Source organism: Amblyomma maculatum, unplaced genomic scaffold, assembly GCF_055883805.1.
Source record: "Amblyomma maculatum isolate TAMU_Amacu unplaced genomic scaffold, ASM5588380v1 scaffold_14, whole genome shotgun sequence".
Classification (NCBI taxonomy): domain Eukaryota; kingdom Metazoa; phylum Arthropoda; class Arachnida; order Ixodida; family Ixodidae; genus Amblyomma; species Amblyomma maculatum.
This window is the reverse complement of record NW_028146739.1, coordinates 879,094-893,107: the sequence shown is the minus strand read 5'-3', so window position 1 is coordinate 893,107 and position 14,014 is coordinate 879,094.

Sequence of the window (14,014 nt, the reverse complement as noted above, 5' to 3'; positions counted from 1 at the left end):
ATTCTACAACAGCTGCTGTACCATGCAGAAAAAAATTGATCATTTAGTGTATGATTAACTGACCATGAATAGCATCTTACTCAGAGTATGATGTGATATATAATATCTGGTTTAGCATCCCAAAATAACTACGGCTATGAGGAACACAATAGTTGAGGGCTCTATAATTTCGACCACCTGGGGTCTTTTACATGCACTGACACCGCACGGTGCATGACGGCCTATTGTTCCCCTGCTGTGGCTGGAACCAAATCTGCATCTTTGGGTTCAGCAGCCAAGCACTCTAACTACTGAGCGAGCACAATGGGGCCAAGTATCAAAATGCATGTCATTACATTTCCTTCTAGCCTGTGATTTCCTTCACAGAACTAATGTATACAAGGAAAAGTAAATAGCAAGAAAACACTAGTTTTATTGCACATTATATTCACATTTCAGCAAACATTCTCTAGGAAAAAATTTCTCATTGTTTGCATGCAAACCATGAACATCTTACAAAAACAAAACAATGCACTTACTCCACTCCAATTCAACAAGAGTTGTTGTCGGGCAAGTTGGCTTGAATCATGTAATGCCATTAGGGCTATGCGCAAAAAAGACAACACAAAAAACAGAGGCAACGACAGGACAAGCGCAAACTAACAACTAGTTTATTCAGAAGTTTAACCTCTAAATATAAAACATATAAGCGCATGCGCAGCGGAAAAAACCACAGCATGCCTGATAAACGCGAACCACCGTCATACCCTACAAAACAGAATTCAACAAGGCAGACTCGCTTTTGTATAAGGCAATAGACGTATCACTGACACGTATCACGTATCACGTATCACTGACACTGACACTGACACAACGCGTGTTGTCTTTTTTGCGCATAGCCCTAATGGCATTACATGATCCACTCCAATTATTAATGGGCAAGGTTGCATCTATGCTACTACACTGCACTTATCACAAAACCACAAGCCCCATCTGCTTTGGCCAATCACTTGATGAAACTAACGGAGACAGATGTCTCACACCACAGACTGGTCGTCTCGCAACATATCTCTGCATACGTTGCATTTCAATTTCATGCCTTTCCACTTAGCTTCAACTGTTGCCAGCATTACTAGTCACCCATCTTTTCTGAAACTTCTTTTTACGCTGTTGGGATCAGCATCCTTGTTAACGATGGTCTTTGGCATTCTCGATGCTATCATTTTCACATCTTCCTCACCTGGAAGGACGAAGAAAATGGCAAGCCTTGAGCAGATAAAAAATTAGGGAGACTCCTAATCTCCACCTGTAAGGGTATGATGCGCCAGCATTAATGGCTTTATTGTACAGATCCCACTGTGGATTCTCGTTAATTTATATGCCCTTTGCTATAAACTCAATTACTAATTCCTTAATTCATGTCTCTGTTATCTCAGACATACTCATCAGCATACAGTCATAGGCTACCCTGTTACGTGGTAGACAACCTGGCATAAACCTCTGTAAGCCTCACGTTAACCAAACTGTACAAACATGCCTCCATGGCCTAGGAGTAACCTTTCTTAATCGGAGCTGAAACGTCCCAGAACATATTTCAAATATAACTTTGTAAGCTTGAGTTAACAGCCCCTGCCTCGTGCCACTTTTGGCTTGTGCACAGGGGTCATCTGTTAAATACTGGTTAACATGCATGAAACATACATTTTCACACAAACTGGTGGCAAATGGTCAAGTGGTGCACTGCAGATACTGCAATGTATACCTATATGCATGCAAGGATGTCATCATCACATAACATGATCAAGAGTTCTGTCAGTGCCTGCAGTTAATGGCACTTCAATGCCCATTAAAGGACCACCTCAGACAATGGTTGTTGTTACCACAAGACCTGTTCTAACAGCGTACTGACACCATTCCTCTGAGCGATGGACATGTATATGCATACCTTACATAGCTCATGATTGTGGATCTCATTTATTTCTGACTTCCAAAGAGTTCTTGTCATCAGAAACTCTACATTTTATGAAATCGGGTCACCTGTCTTAAAAGGTGATGAAAAGAAATAACCAGGTTACCTTGCTGCAATGCTAAATTATAGAGGGTGAATATGCTGCATGAAGATACCAAGAAGCTTGTACAAAGAAAATTGAGAGTGAAATGGCAGGAATTTTGGAACATCAAAATAAACAACAAACTACACTTTGTCAAACCTGTTATCGAGGAATGGAAATCATGCAGTCATCAAAAACATATCATGGAGGACATTTTAGGTCATCCTCACAAAAGACACACCCACATCTGACACACAGCCTCATACTTATGAAAGAGGGCAAACCAATATACAAGGAGTGTGGAGATAAACTGACAATAAACCATATCTTACATGTGCATCAGACTCGAGAAAATAAGAGGAAAACATTTTGTACAATTTTGCAACAGATCTCTTTCCATCCCAGCATGATCCTAAGAGAGACGTGCAAATTTCCTGCATTTTTGGTTTCCAAAAATGTTCCAAAACAAGTTACATCCTAAAGAACATTTTAATCATTACACACAAAATAAATACATTAAGCCTTGTTCTTGGTGCATGGCAGCATTAGTCGCTTATGCACCATAAAAATCAACACAACGCTGTAAGGTATACCTTGGTTAGCTATGTTATATGAGACAAGCTTTCGGTCTGGTGTGGTCCTTATTCACGTGACAGCGCTGTCATGAGGGTCTATGTCCCAGCGATCGGAAAGTGACCTATTCCAATAATTTTAAAAACTGAAGGCGATTCTACAGATCTCTACCCAAGCATCCTTGGCCGACCATTTACGTGTGGCCGACGTTCGGAAAATGGTCGGGAGCCTACTTAGTCGGCTAGTAAACCACGGCAAGCGGTCGGCCCGGAGGTAGCCGCCAGCCATTTCGGCAAGTAGCTCGCAGCGGGCTTTGGCCCGACTTTTTGGGCGGACTAAATGCCGGGCACGGCGCCAGGTTAATGGCAAGAGTGCGGCAATGCGTCGGCCCGACTGTTGAGGCGGTACATTGAAAAAAAGTTATGAAGAGCACGACTGCTACTTTTTTTTAAAATCTGCCTGTTACTTGGCTTTGGTTTTTCGCGATGTTATGTAATTTGCACTTAGTATGGAACAAAATGATACATGCTATTTAGTGTAAATGTTTTGTTACATTAATTAATGCTATTGTTTGTTTAACTTGTCGCTCACATTTTTAGTGAACCTTATAGCTGTTAGTAAAATTATTTACCAAGTTCTGATAAACAGCAAGCCACAAGGTGACCGCGATTTCATGTGTAGATCATGTCTTTATACTGTTTGCTTATTACGAAGCGCAGCTGTAGGTGATGTAACATCAGTTATATTTTGGCGCACAAGCTCCCGTACACCCCATTTAGCCCGTGTCACTCACTGAAATTCGTCCGCTATATGGCAGCTGGGCACTTGAGTAGACGCAACATCGCATTGTAAAAGAGGAGAAGGCTATTGTGTAAAATAAAAGAAGCGGACAGAAGAGAAAAAGCACCTGGGAGCAGAAATTATGCGTAGGGCACTGGCAAGCCTTGGCCGCGGCGAACGCTCCGGCAGGCAAGCAAAGAGGCAAATTCTAAAAACACTACTTCGCAGCAGGAGTAGAGAAATGCGTACACGGAGGGAGACCCGGACGAAACAAACCGACCTCGCGCTCGGACGTTTCCAAGGAAGGACGGAAAAGAGGGGGGAAATGATGGGAAGGGCGAGGCAACTGTGTCACCCCGCAGCTCGAAAGTTGGTGGCGAGCGTTCCTGACTGGGCGAGAGAAGGGGTGTGTACACGCCGACTTTGAAGAGAGCATGCAGTTTTGTGGTATTTGTATACTATTTTTGAAGGAGGTCTTTTCGAACAAAGTTGTCTTACGATCAAATACATGAAGAAAAAAAAAACGAAGGAAAATGATTATTGTCCAGGTTATTAATCGCATACTTTTTTTCTCAAAACAGTGTGGTAAAGCTAAGAGCCGCGAAAAAACGGGCCAGCGTCCTTGTCATTTGGTTTTGTTTCTTTGCGTGTGGCCCATTCATCCTCTTTTACGACCTGCCGGGGTGGGACGGGCGGCTCTTTTCAGTTGTTTTTTTTTTTTTTTTCGGAAGTCGGAGGGGCGCATTTTCGCAGCGAGCGGTCCGATTCTACAATGGACCGGAAACTACCCCCCTCTGCTCCCCCGCTTCTTGTCAACAGTTCTTGGAAGACTCGGCAGCTTGTGCTCGTGGGTGCGTGCGTGCTTTCAAGTTCATTGCAGAAGTGTAGAGCGCGACCAAGAGACGATCTCGAGCGCGCGAGGACGCTGTACGTGCGAACGAAATGTTGGAAATGTAAGCGCGTTTTCCAAAGTTGCGCGTTATTAGTTAAAATTACAAGACAGTCAACTTTGTTACCTTCAATAACTAGGCGCTGGACAACCAGACCTCTTTTTCATTCGCATTTATATACTGTCAGGACAAGTGACTGTAGTAGTTTTCAAGCGCTGTATCCTTTCAGTAACTCCGCCAAGCCATCCTGAAGTAACGCGCTCCTCCGGCGCGTTTGGACACAAAAAATCGAAGATGCTCCGCTTTTTCTGGTTTTTTTTCCTTTTTTTTTTCTTTTTGCTCAAAAAATGGGAGTGTGGTTTCATAGGAACAAAACAGTTGATTTTTATTTATTTTATCAGTATTTCGCTTTTGTTTTACAGATTGTTTTGAATTATGGCTTCTATATTTTCTTGCTTGTTACTGTCCACTCCTGGTCCGCGAGAGACATATTTTCTCAACGCATCCTGCATATCAATATGAGTTTGAGACCCCTATGTTATACAGAGTGATTGAAAATTAAGAATATTTATTGAGAGCTACACGATGTACGCGCAATAAAAGAAGCTAATTGAAAAGAATTCTTTCCTGAAGCAGCTGCCGTAATTTCGGGTTTTTGTTGTGGCTTGCAGACTAATAATATGGAGAACTTTTAGTTTTAAGGCGTGAACATGTATCGGAAGTGATTAAAGCGAATTATCTGTCGTACGTACTAAGCCGAGAGATCGCTTGTAGAATTGCCCTGCATATGGAAGGAATGCTGCATAGGTCCAGAAACTTAGGACTTCTGCTTGAAAAGTACCGGGATAAGAGAGTAGAAACGATCATGACGTCATAGGCGTGAACTTCAACCATTTACATAGCAGGGAACCAAAGAAATCTTATTGATAAACATGGAAATAGCAAAGCACACTGGGACAATAAATAATGTTTCAGTAAAACAGCAAACAGTACCGAACATATAAGGTAGCGGCAAGAAATATATAATGCAGTGAGTTTCTGGTCACACGTTGTATATCAATAATGCGCAGCTGCAGCAGGACTCCCTCGGGAGCTCTGACCACCTAACAAATTTCCAGACAGTCGATTGCTCGATCCTTTGTGCTCACACATATATGCGTGAGCCGCAGGCTTGCGTCTTTCAAGACAAGAACCGAGTTCAAATCACTTCGATGTACAAGTGACCTTCCTGAGTTGGATGTGCCGCGTCAACAACCTCCGGATAAAGCTTTGCTCTCCAAGAACTAACAGCTGGCTATATCTAGGTGAGACGCACTAGCATGGGGAACAGTAGACAGCGGGGTCACCGAAAGAATACGATCGACCGCGTTCCTATTCTGCCAAATGATCAATCCCACGGACTTCGCTACACGTTGTTCGAACGCTTCGCGCGGCCTTCCACTGTGCGACGAAAAAGCTCACGGCGCTAGGCAGTGGAATGTCCAAGCTGCGACGCAGTCCTTAAAAACACGTGCGTGAGACTCGACCTGACTAAAGTTGATACTGTGCGGATCAATATGCCAGCTGTAAAGCCTGTCTTAAAGGGCCACTGTCCAGGGAAGGCCCTTTTAAGAAAAGGAGCCCAGTGTTTCGATCAGGTACCGGAGATAGTCTGTGCAAAATTCTACAGCGACACGCGCGCCGCAAAGCATCGAAAATACAATTCAAAGCTACCTCATGCTCTCCTTTGAGAAGCCAGCTTCACCGCTCCCTGCGCTGGCCCGACGGGCCCCGATAATGACGTACGTATCGGGAACGACGTCCATTGGTCCGTCTAGCTGACTGACGGGAGAAGGATGGGTGTCTACCGCTCGCAGCGCGCTTTTCCCTCGCCACGGCCAGACTGAATCCAGCGGCGCGCGCTCCCTCGACCGTTTTTTTTTTTTTTCGCGCTCACGGAGAGCCACGCCCCACCTCCCGCCAAACGCGGAGGAGGAAGGGGAATTTGTATTGCGGAGGCTAGACGACCTCGGGCAGGAGAGAGAAAAACCTTTGCGAGCGAACGGAAGGAGAGAGACAGGATAGAATCGGGTGATTGCGGTGGCTGTAACTGCGTTATTAGTTACTCTTTTCAAAAACATTTTGCGGCCTTGCGTTCCAGGGGCGAAATCTCACAGTCACCGGGGAAGAAAATATTTTCGACCGAAGGGTGGACAGTGGGCCTTTAATTTGGTGGGGATCGAATACGCCACACTCAGTGCGCCACCGAAAGTCTCTTAGAGCATGCGGGAGATTGGGTGCAACAGGCGTCTCCCACTTCCCATACGTTTGGCACATATGTATAGGGGCGCAGAATAGCAGAGCGCTTCGCAGAGATTAGATATTGCTGTGGCTATCCATGCTCCGTCTACAAACATCTCCTCTAACTATGCGAACACGTGCGCCTGCTTCCCCTGACCATGCACTACAAGCATCTGCCTTCTACTTCCAAGCCAGTATAAAAGTTAAGGCCGCCCAACTTAACCTATGTGATCCACTAACTCGGATACCCAATAGCGCACAACAAAGGGCATAATGAAGACAAGGCGGAACCCAGATAGGCGCCACCACCTAGCTATAGTGAAAATATAATCAAAGTAGATTGACTTTGAAAGAGGAATCCACAAGAAAACACGTGCTAAGCCATGCAGGGTCGTATCATTGGGAGGCTGGATCAATAAACAATCAAGGAACACAGATGTGGGAAAGTTGGCACCTGTGTGCACTAGGCTTTATCGGAAGTTTCGCTCATACGTTAATTAGCTATAACTTTAGGATGAACAAGATGTCCGAGGTTATTGAGTTAATAGTCTATCCCGACATCGGCACGAAGCCATGTGTGACGCATGCACGTACGCACGCACGCACTTACGCACGTCTGCAGTCGCACAGAGTAAATTGTTCCACGACCTTACACAGTGGTACGATGGAATAGTTAATAATATTTGAAAGAAGGAAATAAAAATTAGGGGGACGCTCAAGCTTCCCCTTAACATTCGACGGGATACAACGCCTTCTCATTCTTCTCTCTATCTCTCTATTTCGGTGGACAACCGCAGTTAACTGTAAATTGGTTATAGGAAAGTAAAGGCGCAGCATCTGTCACATATCCCGGTGGGAACCTGGACCGCATCTCCATATTTACTACCACATTCCGAATATTTCAGACAAAACCCGACGATACTCAAGCGAAAACCGGGTTAGCGAGGTGGCTTTTGGACCAAATGAGCTGTAGCGCTTCGCATATATACATATATGCTGCACTCTCGATAGACGAAACTCGAGTATATTGCCGACATGAGGATAAATGGAACAGCTTGGGACAAATATTTGCCCGCCTCAGTTAAAACACGGGGATTAGGAAAGCTTTATTCCTGATATATCAATATGCCGAGGCCGACTGTCTTTATCCAGAACACAAATGTGGTCCTGATAGTTTTCAAATAAAAATGAAAGGCACGCAAAGAGCCGATCGCCCGGACGATTCGCCTGTCGAACGTATACTTCCTGCGAACACAAGCATTGTGCAAGAAGTAACCTTTGGTTCTTTTGAGAAAATTCAAAGGGATTGCGTTTTGAGAATCCCGCGCAACATGACGAGGATCGATCGGCTCCTGCACCAGTGGCGGTCTACATTGTTAAATTCTTCAACGTCAGCCTCACAAGCAGAAATATGGTATGAAATGCCAGAATATATATAAAGTTCCTCGAATCCCCTTTTCTCCAGCCGCGTATTCACTGCTGCTATAATATATCATTAAATAACATTGTGCATATCAAAGTAAAGTCTCCTGCAATACAGCAGCTTTCCCCTCTACGTTCCATGAGGCAGTCGGCTTAGCAGGAGAAAAGTGGAAAATTCGTATCATTGAAACAGCTATTTTTATGCAACATTGAGTTATACCGCGTGCATGATATATATTGACACTATATCATTTGAGCCTGCTGATAGAATTATACATTGCGCAACAGAAGGTGAAATTAACTGTTATTTATACATATTTTGAAATAAAGCTGTAACCGCGCGCTAATTGAGCCGCGGCGGGTATGTTACACTCTGTAGTTGATCGCGAGTTGTCATTAACTTATGCTTGAATTTGTGAACTGGTAGGCGCTGATTGTCTGTTTGAAGCATACTTAGTATTAAGTGCCTAAGATTTGCGCGGTTACTGCTATGAACCTACGAATGTAATTGTCCATTTTTTTTTATGATTAAATGGTAACCTCTGAATTTAAACAACCTCATCATAAAGTTAACCTATAACGTAACCCTAAGCAAACCCACGGTAAACCGAACATATCACGTGCCTTTAAGGTTTATATGTTAACCGTCAATTACTTTTGCCAGTGCCCTCGAAACCTATCAATCCTAAACGCCCTTAAATTCGTTTCGCAGCCTCCGTGAGTTTACATTTCGTACGGGGTCAAGAAAAGAGGCGGTGAGCTTTTACGAGCTTTCATCCGGATCCGGTGCACTTTGCCCTGCGACCTTCTACTGATTTTCATGCATCCCTAAAACAAATGGACAAAATATATTTTTGTCAGAAACTTGCAGCAGTTACTATGTGGTTCAATCGGTATTTACCAGCTTGAGCTCGAGGTCACGGGCTTTAGTCGAGCTGCAGAAGCCGCATTATGATGGAAACCAAACGCGAAAACGGAAATGTGGTTTGCGATTAATATGACAGCCCGAGGGACTCTAAATAACCCACGTACTGCTTTGGGAAGTATAAATCCGCATGGACTATGTAATATCTGCAAAAGCACTCATAATATACAGTGTTCTGCAACTTAACCGTCTTGGAAAAGACGGTTCCGATAAAGTTGCTGAACACTATATACGTAGCCAGGTCTTGCTATTTTGGCTAAATGAAGCTGCAGGTGTTCTACTGCCCCACACTTGGTTTATGTGGAAGATATTCGGTTAAAAGAACATTACATACATTCACTCCAAGCCATATTTTTTTCATGCAAAGAACTACAGCCGCTGGTATCAAGACGGGGGCTCTACAGAAGCCGTAGAAAAAGGAAAAGAAAAGAAACTACCTCGACGCTTCTTGAACGACGAGGGAGGGGGGGGGGGAGGGGGGGGGGGGAGGGGGCGTGAAAAAGAAAGAAAACTGCTTCTCGCTGCGCGGGACCAGCTGCCCCCCATCGGTCCATCTCTTCTCCCTGCGGCAAAGCGGAAAGAACCACGGGGAGGCGAAAGGCATCGAGGCACCCTACCGCGGGGGGCGACAGGAATGCCGAAGCAGAGAGAAATAGCGGCGAAAAAAAAAAAGAATTGCATGCACCGCACACAGGGAGATTCTCCCTGCTTTTGCAGCTTCTCTCCCCCCCCCCTCCTCCCTTCTTGAGGTCACGTGGCCAAAAGGCGGGAAAACACATCCCGCGCGAGCTAAGATGCGCGGCGCCACTCAGTCGACGGCCAGCCTCCGTGAGTCCGTATGGGTGCGCGCGATGCCTACTGCCTAATTTTATCGTCCGCTTTTATTTCGCGCAAATTCAATCTGTCTCAACCTCCTGCAGCAGTCAGCGTTTGAAAAGAACAGCCCATATATACAGCTGATGATTGCAGCCGCTCTGTACAGATTCTTCGTGCCGAAGTTCACCAAAACATGCGTAAGTACATGATCTTTCGGTCTTGATCAGAGGAGCTTTTTGCTAGATTCGATTGTTGTCGACAGAGACGCCACGCATGTTCGGCCAACGGACGGAATGCGCGCAGACCCTCTCCGGGGTCCCGCCTCGGACTCGACGGGGGGTGCTCTGCTGCGCTGCGAAGTGACTCTCAGGTTACTCGGCCTTTCCGACCCCGGACGTCTGGTGGGAGAGGGTGTGCGGAGGGGGACCGAGTGGACCGTGCCGCCACCGAAACGGACCCTTTTCAGGCAGTGTGTGTTCTGTACGCCGTGCGAGCGAGTTTGTTAACGAAGGGACAATAAATCTGTTCCATTGTTTTGTTTTTGACGACTGTGTCGACTACAGAACTTTTTCTCAGAAGTGGGATATCAACCAACTACCTTCCTCAACGAGTGCCTCTAAAGTTATTCGACCACGAAAAGCCACGATGTTGCTACGTTCGAAGACAACGAATGGAGGACCCGAGGGCGAGGTATTACGACCGGCTCACTCAACGAAGGACGACGGCGCACAGAACGAAGACGAGACGCAGCCCAACGTCGAAAGGGGATCCATGAACGCTGCAACGGCAAGCAGCCACGACATGGACAACCCCAACGAAGCAATACCCGCTCCCAGTGCCTTCGACTTCCAGGCGCTGATGCAGGCTGCGATCCAGACGGCGGTACGAGAGGCATTCCAGGGAGCAGCCCAGCTAATGCAATCGTCTCAATCGCCACCGCACCACCCGTCAGCAGATGCATCGGGCGTCGCGGATGGACGACTGGCGACGGCGAGCGCGCAACTGGTGCCAATATTCGACCCATCTTTGCACGATCAGCCAACGGTCGAGACGTGGCTCAACAAAGTGGATAATCTGGCTGCAGCCTACAGTTGGAGCGACCAGCAGACCACTTGCTTCGCCCTCACGAAGCTCCAGGGCGTCGCAAAAACGTGGTATGATGGGCTCACAGATGTCCAACGAACTTGGGCCGACTGGAAAGCTGAAATGAAGAGGGCGTTTCCTTCGGCATCCAGTTTCCAACGCACATTCCGGGACATGGAATCACGAACGAAGGAGCGCCACGAAAGTGTCGAAGCGTACTTCTACGACAAGCTGGCCAAAGCAAGGCGCTGCAACATCGGTGAAGCGGCTTGTATCGAGTACGTCATCACTGGACTCAACGACGAAGATCTGGTGCGGACCCTCAGCGTTCGAGACTACGCAAGCCCAGATGAGTTGCTCCAATGCGTGAAACGGCTCTGCGACAGAACGGACACCATGAAGCAGACGAGACCCAAGACGCCCTATCAGCCGTTGGATGCTCGACGTTCACACCGCGTCCAAGAGGGCAACGACTGCGTAGCGGCAACTGCTCAACGTCCACTTCGCACCGGAGGCGAATCGGCAAATGCATCCGGACGGAAATATAACGAAAAAGGCGAGCCACTTTGTTTTAATTGCTCTTCATACGGACATTTTTCGGCAGCATGCCCAAAACCTCAACGCAAACCGCGATGCACAAATTGTGGAAAATCAGGCCACGAGACAAAAGATTGTTATTCGAAGAAAGGCTCGACAACTAGCAACGGGACGAAACCAGCTGTCCTTGCGCAAGAGCGCAACGATACAGTGGGCAGCATGGTGCCAAATCAGAAGTATTTTATGAGTGCCAACGTGAACGGGAAGCCGATTAAGGCATACGTCGACATGGGAAGCCAGTGCATAACGATGCGGGAGAGCGAAGCAGAAAAGTTGAAACTCTCATACGAACCTCTAAGCCGTCCCTTTACGATCAGCGGGTACGGATCGGGAAAAACGACGCCAATGGGCAGTTTTGAAGCGAAATTGACGGTGGACCAGGCTACAGCCGACGTCCAGATCCACATTGTCCGAGACGATGTACAAGCTGTCCCACTGCTTGTCGGGCAACCCTTTACCGAACAGCCACACATAACAGTGGTGCGCCGCAAAAATACAGTGCGCATTTTCGAGGAGCATGACGAGTCGGAGGATGAGGACGGGACTCTGGCCAACTTAGCTGTACCAGCCCTACCACCGCGCCGAGTGAACTTGTGGGCAAAGGAGGCTGTTGTCATACCTCCGAATTACGTCGGCTTCGTTGCACTGGGCAGTGACAACGTTACTCACAGTGACATCTTCGTCCACGGAAAGCTGCACGAGCCACGCTGCCAATACGTACGAAGCTGTGTGCTGAGGGAAAACGAGGGGTGCGAGCTATGCCTACCTGTAGCGAATGTCTCAGAGTCTCCGCTGATCATCGCGCAAAACCGGAAAATCGCAAGGGGAACATTGAGCATAGAAGAAGAATATTCGGAACCCTTCATTCTTGTAAGCTGCAACGAAAAAAAGCCGACAAAGGCAATCGCTGGAGCTTCAATGCGCCATGTTGATGCCCTCAGCAGGGCGCCTGCCTCAGAAGCTGAAGAGACTGATGTTGCAAGAGGCATTAATATCTTTGTAACGGAACTCACCGACGACGACTGGTTGACGCTAGCACAGAAAACGGACCCAAAGTTACAGTCTATCGCAGACACCTTGAGGGGATCGTCGAAGACGAAAGAAGCGCACCGCATAAGAAAGGAGTATGCCCTGGTAGAAGGCGTGCTTTTCAGGAGATTATGCAACAAAATTCACATGAAGAACGCAACGTGCACACCTAAGGCCAACGGGCAGGTCGAGAGGTACAACCGAATGATAACGCCCGCAATTGCCAGTCTATCAAAACGAGACGACGGAAAGGACTGGGACGAAACTCTAACGCAAGTGCAATGGGAAATCAACAACACCGTAAATCGAGCTACGAAAGCGACGCCATTCAGTCTGCTTTTCAACTTTCACCAACGAAACGTGACAGGAAACCCAGTTGATGACGCCATCGCACTGGAGCTTGGCGCCAGCCTACTTAAGCTACGGGAGCCGGCAATTGACAATATTCGTCAGGACCAGAAGAAACAGAGAGATTTTCAACAAGCGACGAAAGACAGCGCCCAGCTACCAACCAGGCGACATGGTGTTGATCGAGAGGAAGCCAGTTTCAACGGGAGAGTCGCGCAAGCTGTGCCCAAAGTACAGGGGACCGTACATAGTCGTAGAAACGCTTCCCAACGACCGATACAAAGTGCAAGACTTCCCCGAAGTACAGCGTACCCGGCGATTCTACGAAGGCGTCGTGGCGGCGGACCGGATGAGGCGCTTCACATTGGGAACCGCGGCCAGCGGCGATTCCTCTTCAGAAGACACCGAAAACGACGAGAGACAAGCGGCCTACGAGTAAGAAAACAAAAAAGAGAAAACGCAAGACCCCATTCCAACCGAGGGCGGTTGAAAATAAAAGGATGGCCGAATGTTGTCGACAGAGACGCCACGCATGTTCGGCCAACGGACGGAATGCGCGCAGACCCTCTCCGGGGTCCCGCCTCGGACTCGACGGGGGGTGCTCTGCTGCGCTGCGAAGTGACTCTCAGGTTACTCGGCCTTTCCGACCCCGGACGTCTGGTGGGAGAGGGTGTGCGGAGGGGGACCGAGTGGACCGTGCCGCCACCGAAACGGACCCTTTTCAGGCAGTGTGTGTTCTGTACGCCGTGCGAGCGAGTTTGTTAACGAAGGGACAATAAATCTGTTCCATTGTTTTGTTTTTGACGACTGTGTCGACTACACGATATTATACTGAACATAATAATGTATTGTTTTGGAGCATATGTTCGTCTTGTTATATACTCCTTGCATCTTTCTTCATATATATATATATATATATATATATATATATATATATATATATATATATATATATATATATATGTGTGAGCCAATTCTGCCACCGCAGCCAGCCGCAGCCTTGTTTCCAAGCGGCTCAGCAAGTCTTCCTGCGCGATCAGCGCCCACACCAATTATATATATATATATATATATATATATATATATATATATATATATATATATATATATATATATATATATATATATATAATTGGTGTGGGCGCTGATCGCGCAGGAAGACTTATATATATATATATATATATATATATATATATATATATAATTGGTGTGGGCGCTGATCGCGCAGGAAGACTTGCTGA